An 18,576-nucleotide genomic window follows, 5' to 3' on the forward strand; every position below is an offset into this window, starting at 1 on the left:
ATTGGGATTCAAGGAAACATTAGACAAAAGTCTACATTTAAAATCTGGGTTTTTTTTTTTGTTTTGTTTTTTTGTTTTTAAACCGACCTGTAACTCAAATGCAGTTTGTTTGCATTTGCTTTGGCTTCTGGGTGAAGCAAGCAATTTTCCAGCCAAACCAACTTTCCACGTTAAAATTATAGATTGTCTAAAACAGGACTGATTGTAGCCTGAACTATGGAGAGGCTGCTGCCTCTCCATAATATACTAGTGAGCAATCCCACCCTAGTCTTGGAAGGTGCGGAGAATGGACTGTGTCCCCCTAAGGGGATCTTTCCATTTCTGGTTAATATGACTCTGAAACTTGTGTGTCTGAGCAAGTTGTATCAGTCTAGTTTAAGGAGTGATTTTTGTTAAACCAATTTCATCAAACTGGTGCAAAAGGCTGTTATTTTGGTTTAAACCTGGCTTATTTCATTTAGGTTCAAGACAATTAGTAATTGGTTAAACTAAACTGAAATAAGCTACTCTTAGACTGAGATAAGTGTCCACACAAGGGGTAGTACCAGTTTAACTAAAATTAAAATTCATTTAATCCTGTGCAACTTTCTTGTATTGACAAGGCCTTGGCGATATGCTCTGCTTGCCAGGAGGGTGATTTTGTTGATGCCATCAGAAAGGAGCTGTTGTTTCTTTGGAGTTCAGGTGATGGCAGTGGCTACAGGTGTCCAGCACTTTTATTCTAACTAATCAGATCTTCCTACAGACTGTTTCTAAACTTACAGCCCCATTTCCTCCTTCCTTCTCCTTCCTTAGTCTAAAAAGGACTCTGAGGGCAGCAGATATTTTTAGACTAAGGACCAATTGATTCGGGATTTGGCCAAACTCTGAGATCCACTTTCATCTGAACTTTTTTTAAAATAAATCCATTTGAAGGTAAACTGATAGGAGGCCTCTTCTGCTTCCTGCATTACCTGCTACAGGGTTGGCTCATCAATTTTTCTCCTCATTCATTTCAGGGATGGGGAGAACATGAGAGACCCAGGTGAGGAAGGGGAAGAGAGCTGAGGAGAGCCCAGCAGAGGAACGGGACAGAACATAATGAAAGGGAGAGACACAATAGACTTATAGTAGGTCAGGGAAAGGATAATCTTGGAGACAAAGAATGAAGGTGAAGCAAGAAGTGAGTAAATCACATTTCTTTGTGTTCCTGTTACTTGGTGTACTGAGGAAGCAGCAGGCCAGGCCAGGCCAAGCCTGGAATAGCCAAGGGGGGGAGGGGGAGAGCTGCAGGGCAGCACTAAAGGGGATGGGCAGAGCTACGTGCAGGGAATCCTAGCCCTGGATTGGAATAGCAGGGGGGCTGCTGGCCAGGATTGAAGGTGTTCAGGAGAGATGTGTGGGGAGCACATCTGGAATAGCAGGAGGTGCTGATGGTCAGGAATGGGGTCCATCAAGAGAGTTGGGTGGGAACAGAAGCTTTCCCTGTGCCAGTCCACACTGTGTCTGGTGCTATTGCTCTTTAATGGAGATCAACTACTCCCCAAATGTGTAAATAAATACATCTGTAACATTTTCCAGGTGAAACACAGTGCATGCCCTCTGCTTCCTAACTATCCCCATAGCTCAGAGGAAGAGGCCAATAAGGAGAGCAGTGGGCTCAGTGCTGAGCTCCTGATCTCCAGAGATGGTGATCCAACTGTTCGCAGGGGAACTAAATATGGTGACCAGAGCTCGGGCTCAGGAACTGCAATGGTTTTCTTGCTGCTGTTCCCTGGCTGAGTTCGACTAGGTCCCAGCTTTTCTGGCGGCAGGCTAGGTGGGAGGAGCTGGTTCTCTGTTTGTGTTGTCAAGCGGGCCATGCTGCCAGGATGTGGACGGTAGAGGGGGGAGGAACGCCGTGGGGGTGGAGTTGGGGAAAGCTCAAGCATGTGACTCTGAGGCTGCTGCTCACATTACATCACTGCAACTTCAGCGGCAGCTCCAAGAAGTAAATATTAAAGGCTGGCTGTGCTCACCCGGTCGTCCTCTCTCCTGAGTCCTGGCATTCCTGTGCCCCTGGGACACAACTGCGCTGCGCCGAACAGGTCACTCCCTCTTCTGTGGCCTGTGTTATTCCCGTACTGAGCAGGTCACGTCCAATCCCGGGGTTGCTGGCGTCCCTGGGCCACGGAGGAGCTGCAGGACGGAGCTTTCTGGTAACTGCTGTCTTTTCATGCTGTCCCGGGGAATCTTGGGATTTGCAGGCACCTTCTTGTTCTGCCTCTACAAGGCTGTGCCTACCCCGTGCTGGCTGTACAGTATGTTGTTCTCAGGACTCTCATTAGGGTGGCCATTATGATGGGTTTGTAGGGCATAAGGAGATTTGAGTTGACTCAGAAAACCCCCCGTTATATTGTTTGAGCATAGGTGTGGACTGTGGACCCTCTGTGCAGCTGGGCAATGTGGCTGAGGAAGCTATTCTGGCCTGTTCCCTAGGAATATTGTCTTCTGGCATGAAAAATGAGCTGAACTTTTCTATTTCCCTATGTTAAGTATCGTCGCACCTTCTTGTCAACTGTCTAAATGGGCCATCTTGATTATCACGACAAAAGTTTTTTTTTCTCCTGCTAATAGCTCTTCTTAATTAATTAGCCTCTTACACTTTGTATGGCAACTTCCACCTTCTCTGTATGTGTATATATATATCTGCTTACTATATGTTCCATTCTGTGTATCTGATGAAGTGGGCTGTAGCCCATGAAAACTTATGCTCTTATAAATTTGTTAGTCTCTAAGGTGCCACAAGAACTCCTGTTCTTTTTGCAGATACAGACTAACACGGCTGCTACTCTGAAACTTTTCATGTGACTGTGATCCATCTTGGCCTATCTGTGTGGGTACGGTTGGGAGGCAGCTTAGGTGGAGGGAGAAAGGTGTCAAAAGGGGGTGGGGATGCTTTTTGCACCCACTTGGTGCAATTTTGTTGCCGAGCTGCAAGGTACCTGTTTCCTTATGTCTTCAGCGATAGGATTCAGGAATGGAGAATGCTTGGGGAGGGGGGGGTTTCCATTGAGCCAGGCTGTGATCTCTCTTTAGGAGATACTCTGTAAGGTTTCTCTCTGACATGTTTATATCAAGCTCTGCCTCTTCTGTACGTGTTTTGGGGGCATATCCCATCACCTGCCCCCCCCCCACATCACCTGGCCCTGCCTCAGTGTAATGTTGCAGCTCCAGTGGTAGGGAAAGGTGATAGACTGATGTGCTATGATGTTTGCAGTACTCCTGTACATTATTCATACTCTATTTGAGGGAGGGGCAGCTGGACTCTTGCCTGAATCCTCCTTTGTTTCTGTAAGTGGTTTTTAATTTATTCCCATGCATAGGTGCTGGTAAGAGGTTCTGGACTGACATCTGTTAGGAAGGGAGGTCCTTCTAATCCCACAACAGGTATAGCACGGGCAGTGTTAGGTCACCTTCCTCACATTACTGTCAGTGTTTCTCATCTTTGACCTGGAGGGATCATATCTAGGGGAGCTGCCATGAGTTGTCCAATCCTTGGCCTCTCTACTGGGTGTGCAAAATAATGCCAGTTGTGGTAGCTTTTTTTGTGTTGCGGACACCAGTCCTACTAGGAACTGACTGAGACCACAACTTATTTCAAACAGGGGCCATCCAATAGAAACAGCTTTTAGTCATTACTAACCTGTGCCAGTTTGTAACTGGTGACCTAGAGATGAAAGTCTTCAGATTTGGTTTTAACCTCTCCAACACTGGTTCCCCTCCAATCCCCTGAAATGTCTTTTATTCTAAATGTGAGCCTTTTTGTTTCTATTCTCAATGTCTATACTTAAACTGCTACAGCGGCATGGTTGCAGTAACCCTTCAGTGTAGCCGCTCACTACAGCAATGACAGGGATTCTTCTGCACTATAGTTAATCCACCTCCCTGAGAGGTAGCAGCTAGGTTGACAGAAGAATTCTTCGGTTGACCTAGTGCTGTCTACACCGGGGGTTAGGTTGGCTTCACTACGTTGCTCAGGGGGGTGGATTTTTCACACCCCTGAGCGACATAGCTTGGTCAACTTATCTTTTTAGTGTAGACCTGGCCCTAGTGAAATGAAAGGGATTAAATCCCCTAGTTTGAATGAAAAGTTGGAGACATTATTAATTTGTATTGCAGGCAAGCTTCATGAATCAGGGACACATAGTGCTCAGTGTTGTACAGTCGTGGTATAAAAAAAATGACCCTTGGTCTAAAGAGCTCACAGTCTAGATTATGACCAGAAATAACATGTGGATGAGACAAATGCATTGGGGTGGTGGTGTCTAAGGGTGAGGTATCAGTAAGGCTGACTAGTTACACATTAAGCAGAGCAGAGATCTCTGCTCACTGCTTGCCTAGTCAGGTGGGGAGTGGATACCTCTGCTTAATGTATGATAATTTGTTAACTTTCCTGTGTCCTTGTCCTCCCGTTCTCCAAATTCCCCTTTTGTCTGTCTCATCCACCAGTTACATCTTGTCATAATCTTGATTGTGAGCTCTGTGGGGCACAGACTTCTGCACAACTGGGAGTTGCAGGCTGAGTCATATGTTGTCAAAAAGATCATTTTAACCTATATTTGAAATAATGTCTCAGATTTGACTTGCTCTTCATTGTTGGTCACATGGGGCTCTTTAGCCTGAACCTGACCTGCCAGTCATTGGCAGTAGGGGAATGCCTTTGTCCCTGAAGTTCCCTCCATTTTTTTTTGCCTTTCAGGGGCCAGCTGCTCAGCCAGGTGCCTCAGCTGCGGGGCTTTACTGAGGGAAATTCCAGACTTGATTTCAGATTTCTGACTAACAGTTTGGCTTACTATTCCCAGCTGTGTCCCAGGACTGCATTTGCTTTTTGGGAAGATTTCCCCCTCAGCTCTGCTTCCCTCATGCAGTGTTTGCAGCAGCTGGTGCCCCTTCAGAGAAAAGCCAGAGGGAAAAGGAAGTGTCTTTGCTTCCTGCTTCATCCCCGTATTGAGTGTCTCACTGGGGAGCTCAGCTGGCTCTACAGGCAGAATGCACCTTCCCTCATCAGCCCAGTCTGGGTGGAGTTGGCTTGGCACCCCTTCCCCAGGCATGGAAGGAACCAGATAGAATTGGGAAAACTGACTCCAGGGGCAAGCAGTTTCCCCTTCCGCACTCCCCAAGAGGGGTATGAAGCCAGAAGGGCAGCACACTACATAGAAAATAAAAAATTGTACCTGCAGCCCACACCAGCAGCCACACTCCTGACTGCTGAGGTCCGCTACCTCCTCCCCTCAGTCACTGGACACAGTATGGACATTGTCAACATAGGGTTGCTTAATGGTAGCTTAAGTACAAGCAATCATGACTTGATCACATTTATAATGTGCAAACAGAATGAAGTCCAAACCAGTAATATATATACTTGGTGCATCAAAAAGGGCAGTTACGCAAAGCTGAAAACAATTATGAGCCAGATCAGCTGAGAGGAATAATTTGATCAGAAAAATATGAATGATGATTTGGAATTGTTCAAGAACACTCACTTTACTAGATGCCTAAAAACCCTCAATCAAGGAAAAAGGCTGTACTGGTTAAAAAGACGACATGGTTTAGAGGGGAAGTGAAGGTAGCTATAAAAAAACATAAATGGAAGAAAGGGGTCAATACTAATTAATATAATAAACTAGAAATAGTGGAAAATTGATAAGGGAAGCAAAGGGACCCATTGAGAAATCTATGTTCCAACGGCGTCAAGAACAATAAGGAGGAGTTTTTAAAGTATATTAGGAACAAAAAGAATCCTAACAATGGTATTGATACATTACTAGATGGAAATGGTAGAATGATTGATGATAATGCAGAACAGACACGTTCTATAAATATTTCTGTTCTGTATTTGGGGGAAAAAAACAAATAATGTCATACCATAAGATGATACTCTTCCTATTGCACTAGTATCTCAGGAGGATGTTAAACAGCAGCTACTAAAATTAGACATTTTTTAAATCAGCAGGCCCAGATAACTTTCATCCAAGAAGTTTAAAAGAGTTGGCTTAAGATCTTGCTGGATCATTAATGCTGACTTTCAATAAATCTATGAACACTGGTGAAGTTTCAGAAGACTGAAAGAAGGTTAATGTGCCAATATTTAAAATGGGTAAATGGGATCACGTGGGTGATTATAGGCCTGTCAGTCTGATGTCAGTTCCAGGCAAGATAATGGTGTGATTGATACGGGACTTGATTTAAAAAAGAGTTAATTGAGGGTAATATAATTAATGCAATATGGATTTATGGAAAATAGATCTTGTCAAAATTGATATCTTTTTTGATGAGATTACAAGTTTTGTTGATGAAGGTAATACTGTTGATATAATACACTTAGACCTTTTAAGGTGTTTAATTTGGTATTGCACAACATTTTAATTAAAAAATCAGAATATAAAATTAACATGACATACATTAAATGGATTAAAAACTGGCTGAGAGGTCTCAAAATACAGTTATAAATGGGGAATCCTCATAGAGCAGGTGTGTTTCTACTGGGGTCCCAGAAGGATGGGTTCTTGGCCCTACATTATTCAATATTTTTATCAGTGACCTGGAAGAAAACTTAAAATCACCACTGATGAAGTTAGCAGATGACACAAAAAATAGGGGAGTTTCAAATAATGAAGAGGACAAGTCACTGATACAGAGAGATATGGGTTGCTCAGTAAGCTGGGTGCAAGCAAACAATATGCATTTTAATACTGCTAAATGTAAATATATGCTTCTAGGAATGAAGAGCGCAGGCCATATTTATAGGATGGGGGACTATCCTGTGAAGCAATAACTCTGAAAAAGATTTGTGGGTCATGATGGTTAATCAGCTGAATTTGAGCTCCCAGTGCGACGCTGTGGCCAAAATGGCTAATGTGATCCTTGGATGCATAAACAGGAATTTCGAGTAGGAGTAGAGAAGTTATTTTACCTCTGTATTTGGTACTGGTGTAACTATTGCTGGAATACTGTGTCCGGTTCAGTGTCCACAATTCAAAAAGAGGTTGATAAATTGTAGAGGGTTCAAAGAAGAGTCTTGAGAATGATTAAAGGATTAGAAAACATGCCTTATAGTGGTAGATTCAATGAGCTCAAGAAAAGGTTAATGGGTTACTTATTTTCAGTCTATAAAACATCCACCTGAGGAACAAATATTTGATAATACACTCTTCAGTCTCACAGAGAAAAGTATAACATGATTCAATGGCTGGAAGTTGAAGCTAGATGAGTTTGGACTGAAAATAAAGTGTAAATTTTTTTGCTGTGAGGGTAATTAACCCTTGGAACAATTTACCCAGGGTTATGGTCAATTCTGCCTTGTTAACAGTTTTAAAGTCAAGATTGGATGTTTTTATAGGAATTATTTTGGTAAGTTCTGGGGTCTGTGTGATACAGGAGGTCAGACTAGATGATCACAGTGATCTCTTCTGGCCTTGGAATTGATTACTTTATAAACACCAGAGAGTGTGCTAAGAGGCATTTGGGTCCAGTTCCTTTTCTCTGCTGCCACTTCTGTAATAAGCCTCCAGGGATCCCTGCTGATTTCTTCAGTGGACTTCCAGGGGAGAGACAGACCCTTCTGGCCCCTGTAGATCCCATGCAATAGAGAGGGTTAGATTTTGTGGGGACTCCGTTCTTCAGCCCCTGGCCAGTATCTTCCCAGAGAGAGATAGAAGGGGTCCTTGTTTTGATTCCTGTGGGTGTGCTCACACACACAAAAAGGGAATTCTTTCTTCTTAGTAGAGAAAAGCCAGTTCTCTGAATGAAAGTTAGGGGATAAAAATAATAAAATGTATATTTTAAAAAAAACAAAATAGAGGATAGACCTTTTCAGACAGAGTACAGAGTCCTGTGAAACTATGCTTAGGAGGTCTGGGGCTTCCCTAGACATGCTATAGCTATTTAACTCTCTGTGTGTTCCTAGGGAAGATACCATAATAGAAGAATGAGGATTTTCTGCCTCACCTAAAAGATTAGGTAAGGATCAGGCTGCTGCTGCGGGTCACAGTGCCCTAACCATCTGGCTGTTGTCTTTGGCTGCCACTGTGGATTGCAACACTTTAACGTCCAGGTTATTGTTCTTAGCTGCAGCTGCTGCAGGTTGCCATGCCTTGTCCTCATCCCCATCTCCTCCCCTTGGCCATGGAGTGATGAGGCCATGGAGTGATGAGAGTTGGGGGAAGAGCCCAGATATGGAAGAACAAGCAGGCAGTAAGGAACATCTTGGCCCACCATCTGTTTCTTTCTAGTCCTCTCATCTCCATTTTATAAGGCCAGAAGGTTCCTCAGTGTGCTCCAGTCCAAGTTTAACCTCTCACTGTCAAAGATAAATGTGGCTATATTCTGTGGTGGCCAGGGACTCATCATTTCTAACTGGGGAAATTTTTACTTGAAAGAATGTCCTCACTATACAGGCCCTTCACAGGCAGCTGACTCCAGGCAGGCATCACCTCAGCCCCCTCCCATTGGCATGAAAGGTCTCTGTCAACAGCAGCTCAAGAACAATAAAAATAAAAGTGTGAAATGTATTTGACATTCTCCACATGCTTTCACAGTCAATGCTAACATGGATGGTCAGTATTGCAAATATGATCCCCATCAACCTAAAAATCCCATAGGCTGTGGGCTTCTCTCTGAAAAAGATAGTGAGACACAAATTTGTTTCATGCACACATGTGGGGCCTTCATCATGGGCATATCAGTTTCCAGCTCTCTTAGTGATACAGTGGGAAACTTTATGGAAAGCTGAAACTATTTAGAATAATAGGATTATAAATCTACTTTTTCCTTTCTCCTGCCAGAGGCTGTAGAAAAGAATACAAATCATATGGCAAGATGAAGCTGTCCTTGGAGTAAAACAAGAGGGAGAATGCTATTTTACAAGTGGTAGCTGGAACTAGGCTTGGCAAGCCAGTTAATGGCCTGGTCAAATAATGTCAAAATTGACCACTTATCATTTGGTTGTGGTCAAATATTCCAGCAAAAATGCCCTGATGTAGGTGGTGGCCTACCTTTTTGGTTGCATCTTGTTGCCATTCTTTCATTTTTTAATCGAAGAACGTCTTGTCAAACCAACCTAATTTCCTTCTTTGACAGGGTTCCTGGCCTACTGGATGAGGGGAAGCTGTAGATGTGATAGATCTTGATTCTGGTAAGGCTTTTGATACTGTCCCTCATGACGTTCTCATAAGAAATGTGAAGCAATATGCAGTGATGAGCTGCCAAAATCTTAACAACCGATTCCCTCCTCACCCCAAGAGGGGGTCATTGCCCCCTCACTGCCACCCCCCCTGGGACTCCTGCCCCATCCAGCCCGCCGCGTTCCTTGACGCCCCCCCGGGACCCCTGCCCCATCCACCCCCCCTCCCCTGTCACCTGCTGGGGAGCGAGGTGGGGAGTCCCAGCGGTGCTTACTTGGGGCAGCTCCCAGGTAGCATCCGGCAGGTTCCTCTGGCTCCTAGGGGCGGGAGAGCGTAGCTGGGGGGGAGCAGGGGAAGTGGCCGCTCTCCCCACTGATCACATCAAAAGTAGCGCCTTAGGTGCCGACTCCACGGGGGACAACCGGTTCTAAAAAGGCTTCTAAATTTAACAACCGGCCAGAAGTGGCGCCTCAGGCACCGACTCCATGGGTGCTCCAGGGCTGGAGCACCCACGGGGAAAATTTGGTAGGTGCAAAGCACCCACTGGCAGCTCCCCACCCACACCCGGCTCACCTCAGCTCTGCCTCCTCCCCTGAACGTGCCGCCCCACTCTGCTTCTCCGCCCGCCCCCGCCCCTCCGCCCCCGGCTTCCTGCGAATCAGCTGTTCGCACGGGAAGCCTGGGAGGACTGAGAAACAGGTGGCGGCTTTGCGCTCAGGCCCAGGGTGGCAGAGGTGAGCTGGGGTGGGGAGCACTTTCCCTGTGCGCCCCCCGGGTTACCTGTTATGGCGCAGGCGGCCCTCCTTGTGCCCCCCCCCCCCGCCCCCAGCTCACCTCCGCCTCCCTGGGCCTGAGTGTGAAGCCGCCGCTTGCTTCTCACCCCCACCCCCCTGCTGATTCGCGGGAAGCCGGGGTGGGGGGCAGCAGAGAAGCGGAGCAGGGCAGTGAGTTCAGGGGAGGAGGCGGAGCGGAGGTGAGCTGGGGCTGGGGGCGGGGCAGGGAGCTGCCGGTGGGTGCTCTGCAATATGTGGTGTATATGAAATTACAATAAGGTGGTTGGAAAATTGATCAAAAGACTGTACTCAAAGACTAGTTATTAATGGTTCAGCATCACACATCTACTGGTGGTCTGTAAGGGTCTGTCCTGGGTCTGACACTTCAATTTTTTAATTAATGTCTCGGCTAATGAAATGGAGAGTGTGCTTATCACATTGGCATATGGTGCCACACTGGGAGGGTTGCTAGCACTTTGTAGGACAGGAGTAGAATTCCTAATGACCTTCTCAAATTGGAAAATTGATCTGAAATCCACAAGATGAAATTCAGTAAAGATAAGTGCAAAGCACTACACTTAGGAAGGAGAAATCAAATGGGGAATAACTAGGTAGGCAGTAGTACTGCTGAAAAGGATCAGGGGGTTATAGTGGATCAGAAATTTTATGAGTCAGCCATGGGATGTAGTTGCTAAAAAGACCAATATTATTCTGGGGTGTATAAACAGGAGTGTTGTATGTAAAAAATGGTAGATAATTATCCCCCTCTACTTGTCACTGGTGAGGCCTCATTTGGAGTTACAGTGTCCAGTTTTGGGCTCCATACTTTAAGAAAGATGTGGACAAATTAGAGAGTTCGGAGGAGAGCAACAAAAAAATAAAAGATTTAGAAAACCTGACCTATGAGGAAAAGTAAAAAAACACTTGGCACGTTTAGTCTTGAGAAAAGAAAACTAAGGGGGCCCCTGATAACAGTCTACAATTATGTTGAGGGCTGTTATACAGAGGATTCTGATCAATTGTTTTCCATGTCAGCTGAAGATGGGACTAGAAGTAATGGGCTTAATCTGCAGCAAGGGCGATTTATGTTGGATATTAGGAAAACACTTCCTAATTCTGAGGATAGTAAAGCTCTGGAATAGGCTTCCAGGGGAGGTTGTGGAATCCCGATCATTGGAGGTGTTTAAGAACAGGTTGGACAAATACCTGTGTCAAGGTTCCTTCCCCACTCTGAACTCTAGGGTACAGATGTGGGGACCTGCATGAAAACCTCCTAAGCTTATTTTTACCAGCTTAGGTTAAAACTTCCCCAAGGTACAAACTATTTTACCTTTTGCCCTTGTACTTTATCCCTACCACCACCAAGTGTCTAACAGTTATATAACCGGGAAAGAGCCCGCTTGGAAACGTCTTTTCCCCCAAAATCCTCCCCAAACCCTACACCCCTTTTCCTGGGGAAGGCTTGATAAAAATCCTCACCAATTTACATAGGTGAACACAGACCCAAACCCTTGGATCTTAAGAACAATGAAAAAGCAATCAGGTTCTTAAAAGAAGAATTTTAACAGAAGTAAAAGAATCACCTCTATAAAATCAGGATGGTAAATACCTTACAGGGTAATTAGATTCAAAACATAGAGAATTCCTCTAGGCCAAACCTTAAGTTACAGAAAGACACACAAACAGGAATATCCATTCCATTCAGCACAGCTTATTTTCTCAGCCATTTAAAGAAAACAGAATCTAACGCATGTCTAGCTAGATTACTTACTAAGTTCTAAGACTCCATTCCTGTTCTGTCCCCGGCAAAAGCATCTCACACACACACAGAGAGCCTTTGTTTCTCCCTCCCTCCAGTTTTTGAAAATATCTTGTCTCCTCATTGGTCATTTTGGTCAGGTGCCAGCAAGGTTATCCTAGTTTCTTAACCCTTTACAGGTGAAAGGGTTTTTCCTCTGGCCAGGAGGGATTTTAAAGGTGTTTACCCTTCCCTTTATATTTATGACAACCTGTCAGGGATGGTCTAGTATTTAAATCTAATAAATTAGTGCTTTAAAATATTTGATCATTTTTGATGTTATTTGGCAATCTTTGACCAATATTTGACCAGGAAATTCACCAGTTATTTTTGGACCTGTGAAATGCCCAACCTAGCTGGAACAAATTCAGGATACTGGGTGAGTCAGTAGCTGCTCTTGTCCCAGAGCTATCTGCAAGACTCTCAAGGAGCCTTATCTGGAGTTAGACTCCAAGTGATGCTAGACTTTCAATTTGTGAGGAAATGGCTATCTTCTGATGTCTCCATCTCACTGAGGGGGTCTGCAATTGCAAAAACCAATCCTCCAAACAGTACTAGATAGTATCCAAAATGGATACGTGGATGAAGTGATTATTCCTATGGACTCCAGAAAAACATCAACAAGTAGAACTTAGTACAGTGTAGTGGTTGAAGTAAAATGCGTGGTTTAATTACCACATTAAGCCAATGAAGCATAATCTTGGATTTCCTCCAGACGTGTTGTAATGTGGTTGTATGAGAGTGCCCAAGCAAATGATCAAGTCTCTGAACTATAATGTTCTCGGTATGGTCAAGAAAAGGAAGTTTTGTACAAATTATGTTAAATGTCTTCTTAGGGTAAACTACTGTGATGTCAGCCCCACAAGGTTATAGAGCCTGACTCTGGAACGTCATTCTGATTCTTGCAGTCTTACCCAAATGGAATCCCTGTGGCAGATATGATATCACACTTCTTTTGCATTAAATAGATTTCCTAATAGCTATTACCGCCAATCAGACGAGTTTTAGAAGTAGGTAGCTTTCTTTGGTGGGATCCAGTATTGTACCTTTAATTCAGACAAGTAGCCTTTAAAACTGTTATAGCATTCATTTCCAAGTAAAATTCAAGAAATACTTTTCCTTCTGTTAAGCATCAAATCCAGTCTTTAGGAACATTGGCAATCTCAGGTCAGGGAAGTTGTGTCTCCTGTAATGAGATCTGCTAGGTAGCCACATGGCCATCAAGACATACATTCTCCAAAACACTATATATTGGACATTCAGACTTTAACCTTTGTTAATTTTCAGCAGGTTTTCTCCACACCTTAATGCCCAGAGAAGAATAGAGGATAATATAATGTATTATGGATGTCTATATTTAAAGGATGATCTTACTTCCTACTCTGGAGACATACCACTGTGAAAATCCCATTGCAATGAATCTGTGGACCTTAGCAGGATGAAGAATAGGAAAATTTATTTGTACTGACCTGCAAATTTCCTTTCTTCAAGTAATAAGTTTCACAGATCCAGTCCACTCTGAATACAAAAGGATCATCCAGAAAATTGGCATTAAAAGATTCAGTTTATTTCATTAGGGGAAACTATAATTGTATTTTCTTCAAAATATGTTTAGCACAATCTGTACTTTGGGAAAACAGAACTATGTCATTCTGGCTGTGGAAGTTGTCTCAACTGAAGGGAAGTTCAGGCAGTGGGGCATTCCTCTGCTGCGTGTGACTGACCTTTCTGGTTCTGCACCCCAGCTGCGAGCAGGCTTAAGAACCCATTGTAATGGATCTGTGGACATTATTACTCAAAAAAAAAATTTTTTTTTTTACCTAAATACAGGTAAATTTCCCTGTTGTTTTGATCCCATGATGTAGTTGTTCTCAGTTTATTTGATCCTCAGATCAGTTCTTCCGCTAATACGTAAATGTGAGATTTGAGCTCATTTTGGCTGGAATTCCAGAAGGACTGATACATGTAATGTTATTGACCCTGTGGCCCATGCTGGACTGGGGCATTTGGAGGCACCTAAATCTACTGAGTATTTGGAGACTTCCTGTTGGAATGGGGGGCTCTTGCTTCCCATCTGATGGGTGTGCTCTGAGTGCAGCCCTTTCACTGGCTGGCCCAGAATCAGCAGACTGTGCCTGACTCCGGGACTGTTTTCCAGCTGAGCATTTGTGGTGATGTCAGAGGCTGTGAGAAGGGACAATGCTTGGCAGCACAAAGTCTGCAGAAAGTTCAACTCCACATTTGGACTAATGCCTCAGAGGGAATTAGATCTACACATGCACTCTATTACACAGACTGTCGCACGCCCTCTCACATGCTCTCTTGCTGTCACACAGATCCTCTCTCATTTGCACAGACCTTTTAATCCATCCCACCCATTATTTTTCATTCTGCAGCTTTACAGAAGATTTTCGGCTTCCTTACAAACTGTTGCAGCACATGGAGTTTCTTCTTTTCTTCAGTGTTTAATTGAATTTGGCCCAAATAGAAGAAGTGCAGTGGTCATGCTGACTAGAGCCAGGCAAAATATGGCCAAATGTTGTGCAGGCATCCCTCACACAGAGCTCCTAAAGTCCTTGCTCCTGACATGCTGTGAACCCCATCCACTATTTCAGTCCTTCCCCCCTGCACCTTCACATCTCTGTTGATACCCCTAAATACTTCCTGGTATCACCTGATAATCCAGTTCTGGGTTCCCTAATCCAGCTTTACTGCTGCACCTCAGTCTTGACCCTAGTGTTCCATTATCTTAAATGTAAAGACAGTAAATCCTGCCGAAGTATTTGGGTTTTGGACATATGGGGACTAGACTGAGATATTCAATATCAATAGTTGAGCTCATTTATTTTGAAGTGACTATCTAGTGAATTAAGACCCCAGTCCCAGTATCTAATTTATGTTTTTATGTAGGCAATGTACTATGGTATCATCCTTCCTTCCTGGCCACTGTATGCAGACAGGCTGTTACTGCTGTTAATGGAAATAAAAACATTTCTCTGCTGGTCTTTGGAATCTTCATGATTTTCCTGCCCATTTCTCAACCCAGTACCAAATCTCTCTCCTCCTTTATTATTATTATAATTTATTTATTTGTATTGCAACAGAACCAGCAGGCATCAGTCAGGGCCCCATTGCGTTCGGGGCTATACAGACACACTGTAAAGAGTCCATGCTCCCAAGAGCATACAGTTTAGGTCAGTGGTTTTTCAACTTTTTTTCTGGCGACCCAGTTGAAGAAAATTTTTGATGCCTGCGACCCAGTGGAGCTGGGGATGAGGGGTTTGGGGTGTAGGAGGGGCTCAAGGCTGGGAGAGAGGCTTGGGGTGCAGGGATGAGGGCTGCAGGATGGGGCCAGAAATGAGAAGTTCAGTGTTTGGGAGGGGGCTCTGGGCTGGGGCAGAGGGTTGGGGTGTGGGATAGGGTCAGGGTTCTGGGCTGCGGGGTGCAGGTTCTGAGGTGGGGCCAGGGATGAGGGGTTTGCGGTGCAGGAGGGGGCTCCAGGATTGCGGGGGGGTTCAGGGCTGGGGCAGGGGATTGGGGCATGGGCTTACTTCTGGCAGCTCCCAGTCAGCAGCGCAGCCGAGGTACAGAGGCAAGCTTCCCATCTGTCCTGGTACCGCAGACAGCGCTATGCCCTGGAAGCGGCCAGCAGCAGGTCCGGCTCCTAGGTGGAGGTGTGCAAGTGGCTCCACGTGGCTCTCACCCGCAGGCACCCCCCCTCAGCTCCCATTGGCCGGGAAGCAGCCAATGGGAGTGCGGAGCCGGTGCTCAGGGTGGGGGCAACGCGCAGATCCCCATGGCCTCCCCTGTCTAGGAGCCAGACCTGCTGCTGGCTGCTTCCAGGGCACAGCGCAGTGTCGCAGCCTGCCTTAGCTGGGCAGCACCATCGACAGGACTTTTAACGGCCTGGTCAGCGGTGCTCATCAGAGCTGCCATGATCCAGTCCCTTCCATTCTGAGTTGTGACCCACGATTTGAAAACCACGGACCTAAGTTATGGCAAGATGCAACAAGTTGATGAAACAGACAGTAGAAGAGAGAGAGAGGGAGGATGATTTAGCAAAAAAAAAAGTATATTATTTTCCAATAAGCATTACTGTCACTCTCTCTTACTCCCCTTCCCTCTCTTCTGTTTTCCTCCTATTTCTTATCCCCTGGTGTGGCAGGGCAGGGGTAAACCCCTTTAAGGCCCTGCCAAAATGCTGGCTGCAGCCTGCTCTCTGGCCAGGAGGCCAGGGGTAGAGACATAGGGATTCAGCAGGGAGCCCAGCTGCAAGCCCTAATGAGGGCTGGCTCAGAGGAACATGCTGAGCTAAGTACTGACAGCTGGGCTGAGGCACAAGAGGGCTATAAAAGCCCCAGGCAAACCTCAGTGAGTAAGCTATCTTGGGAGGAGATGGGATGGTGGTATTGCTGTCTCCTTACCAAAGAAGGATGCCTCAAAAGCCAGAAGACCCTGGGGAGGGTCTGTGGGGCACTAGCTGTTGGGAGATCTAGGAACTGCACAAACACTGTAAATAAAGACACTTGGGTGATCCAGCAAAAGAAGGCATGGAAGATTCTTTATTATACCAGCCTAGACACCGGGCGCAGGCTCAAGAGGGAGGAAGCCTGCAGAGACCCTGTGACACCTGGGCACCAGAAGTTGCCCAGTTTTGTGGAAATTAGAGTGGCAACAGGCCTGTTTGACAGAGAGAAATCTAGATTTGGGAGTCTTATGGGGATCCAGGAAGTGGGCGGGCAAAGCCAGCCTACTGCTAAAGGATCCCCCCCCAGCCTAAGGGGGGAGGTCCACAAGACCTGGAAAACCAAATAATTAGGGGGGACAACTAATGAACAACAGGGACAGGAGTGCGGTCAAGGGGTCAAACAAAGGGAACCTGATGGGGACACCGAGCAGAGAACCCCGGACAGCGCCCACTGCTCCTCAAAGGCGTCAAGGGAGTCAGTGGACGCTGCCCAGAGGAACTCTGCCTGGAGGCGTGAACGAACAGAGGATCGGAAATAGGCCCCACAGTCACAGGAGACTCCATCGGCCAACCTCCTCACCCTGGTTTTATAGATGGCCACTTTAACCAGGGCCAGGAGGAGGTTGACCAGGAGGTCCTGCCACTTAGTGGGGCCAAAATCTTCCTGGATCCCAATAAGACTCCCAAACCTAGATTTCTCTCTGTCAAACAGGCCTGTTGCAACCAAAATCTTAACAAAATATTCGTGAGGAGCCGGAATAGGGGCTGCAGCCTGGCGCACTCCAGATAGATGTGCACCAGGGTTTCCCTCATGCCGCAAAAGAGGCAGGTGTCCGGGATTGGGGTGTAGGATTGGGAGTCGGAGGCAGGAACTTTTGAGTTCTAGTCCTGGCTCAGCTGCTCACTCATCAGATGGCCTTGGGCAATTTACTTGCCCTCCCTGTGTACTCTGCTTCCCTGGGATAACTTTTCTGTTTATTTTCTATCATTTCTTAAATGCCAGTGGTAGGTTGGGCCATCTCCCTGCCCAGAGGAATTAGTGACAATTAGAGGTTCATACCAAGAAGTTGTGCTGGGGCACTCGGGGGAATCCAGAGGATGCGGTGTTAGCTTTGATTTTTCATGGTAATTCTTCCTCCCCTTTCTCTTCTTGTATAGTGCTGGGCTGCAGAAGGCCTTTGGGAGGCAATAATCATGATAGTGGTCTCTCCTACCTTCCAGGATTTTGGGGGGGGGATGGTTAATTTGGTTGTTTCTAAAGGGTTTTGCAGATGAAAAGTACTTAAGACGTTTGGATGCTATCTGCTTCATTTTCCACTGTTCCCACAGGGAGCAGAGCAGGATTGGACCCTGAAATGTCATTTTGGCCTTTATTGAGTTGTTTTAATTACTGCCAGGATGAGGCTTCTGCCATTTCCCTTGCAACACCCTGTCAAGCAATTATTCCTAATATTCAACCTTTGCTCTTCTCTGACCTCTCTCCAATTTGTGAACATCTTTTTGGGACTGAGGTGGTATTTCCCCAGATCCATATGGAAAGGAACTATTAGTCCCCAGAGTACAAGTGTGAAGTCTCTAGGATTGAGGGTCACAGAGGACAAGTGCAGGATCCCAGGTGTTGTCTCTTCCTTGCTCCATGATGTGGCGTGTCTGCATCATTTCACAATGGATGGAGACTCTTCACTTCTGTGCAAGCTTCATGTTAAGATCAGTTTTTGGTTCCCAGCCAACAACTCCCTGTATATATGTCCCATTGCACCATTCTGAAATATGGGCCTTTCCCCTGGCCTTTCCTACCCCTCTCCTTTGAGTAACATTACCTGAAAATGGACCAAGGAAAATCTAGATCTTAGAATTGGTGCCTCAAAGAAAAGCTGGTTGTCACAGTTTTGTCTAACCATATATAACCATATATGGTCCTGCTTCGAGCAGGGGGTTGGACTAGATGACCTTCTGGGGTCCCTTCCAACCCTTATATTCTATGATTCTATGATTCTATGATAATTAGCTCTGTGCAGAATGGGTATGAATGACTGGCTGAAGCTAGAGGAGGAATAAGAACATAAGAATGGCCATACTGGGTCAGACCAAAGGTCCATCTAGCCCAGTATCCTGTCTGCCGACAGTGGCCAATGCCAGGTGCCCCAGAGGGAGTGAACCTAACAGGTAATGATAATCTCTCTCCTGCCATCCATCTCCAACCTCTGACAAACAGAGGATAGAAACACCATTCCTTACCCATCCTGGCTAATAGCTATTAATGGACTTAACCTCCATGAATTTATCTAGTTCTCCTTTAAACCCTGTTATAGTCCTAGCCTTCACAACCTTCTCAGGCAAGGAGTTCCACAGGTTGACTTTGCGCTGTGTGAAGAAGAACTTCCTTTTATTTGT

At 45.5% G+C, this 18,576-nt stretch overlaps 1 protein-coding gene across 13 annotated transcripts in view; it reads left to right on the forward strand.

Annotated features, from left to right (window-relative positions):
• Positions 1-18,576, forward strand: part of NR1H3 (nuclear receptor subfamily 1 group H member 3) — a 62,952-nt gene that overhangs the window by 3,007 nt on the left and 41,369 nt on the right. For 4 of the 13 annotated variants that reach the window (XM_075129614.1, XM_075129613.1, XM_048852109.2 and 1 more), the window contains exon 2: positions 9,100-9,154. The exons of 2 other annotated variants lie outside the window; for them this stretch is intronic. The gene's annotated coding sequence lies outside the window, so the exon portion shown is untranslated. Of the gene's footprint in view, positions 1-1,906; positions 2,178-7,927; positions 7,981-9,099; positions 9,155-18,576 lie in introns of those variants that run through there. 7 more of the 13 variants (XM_048852110.2, XM_048852108.2, XM_048852113.2 and 4 more) reach the window with 4 other exon arrangements.

This window comes from Caretta caretta, chromosome 6 (assembly GCF_965140235.1).
Source record: "Caretta caretta isolate rCarCar2 chromosome 6, rCarCar1.hap1, whole genome shotgun sequence".
Taxonomy (NCBI): Eukaryota; Metazoa; Chordata; order Testudines; family Cheloniidae; genus Caretta; species Caretta caretta.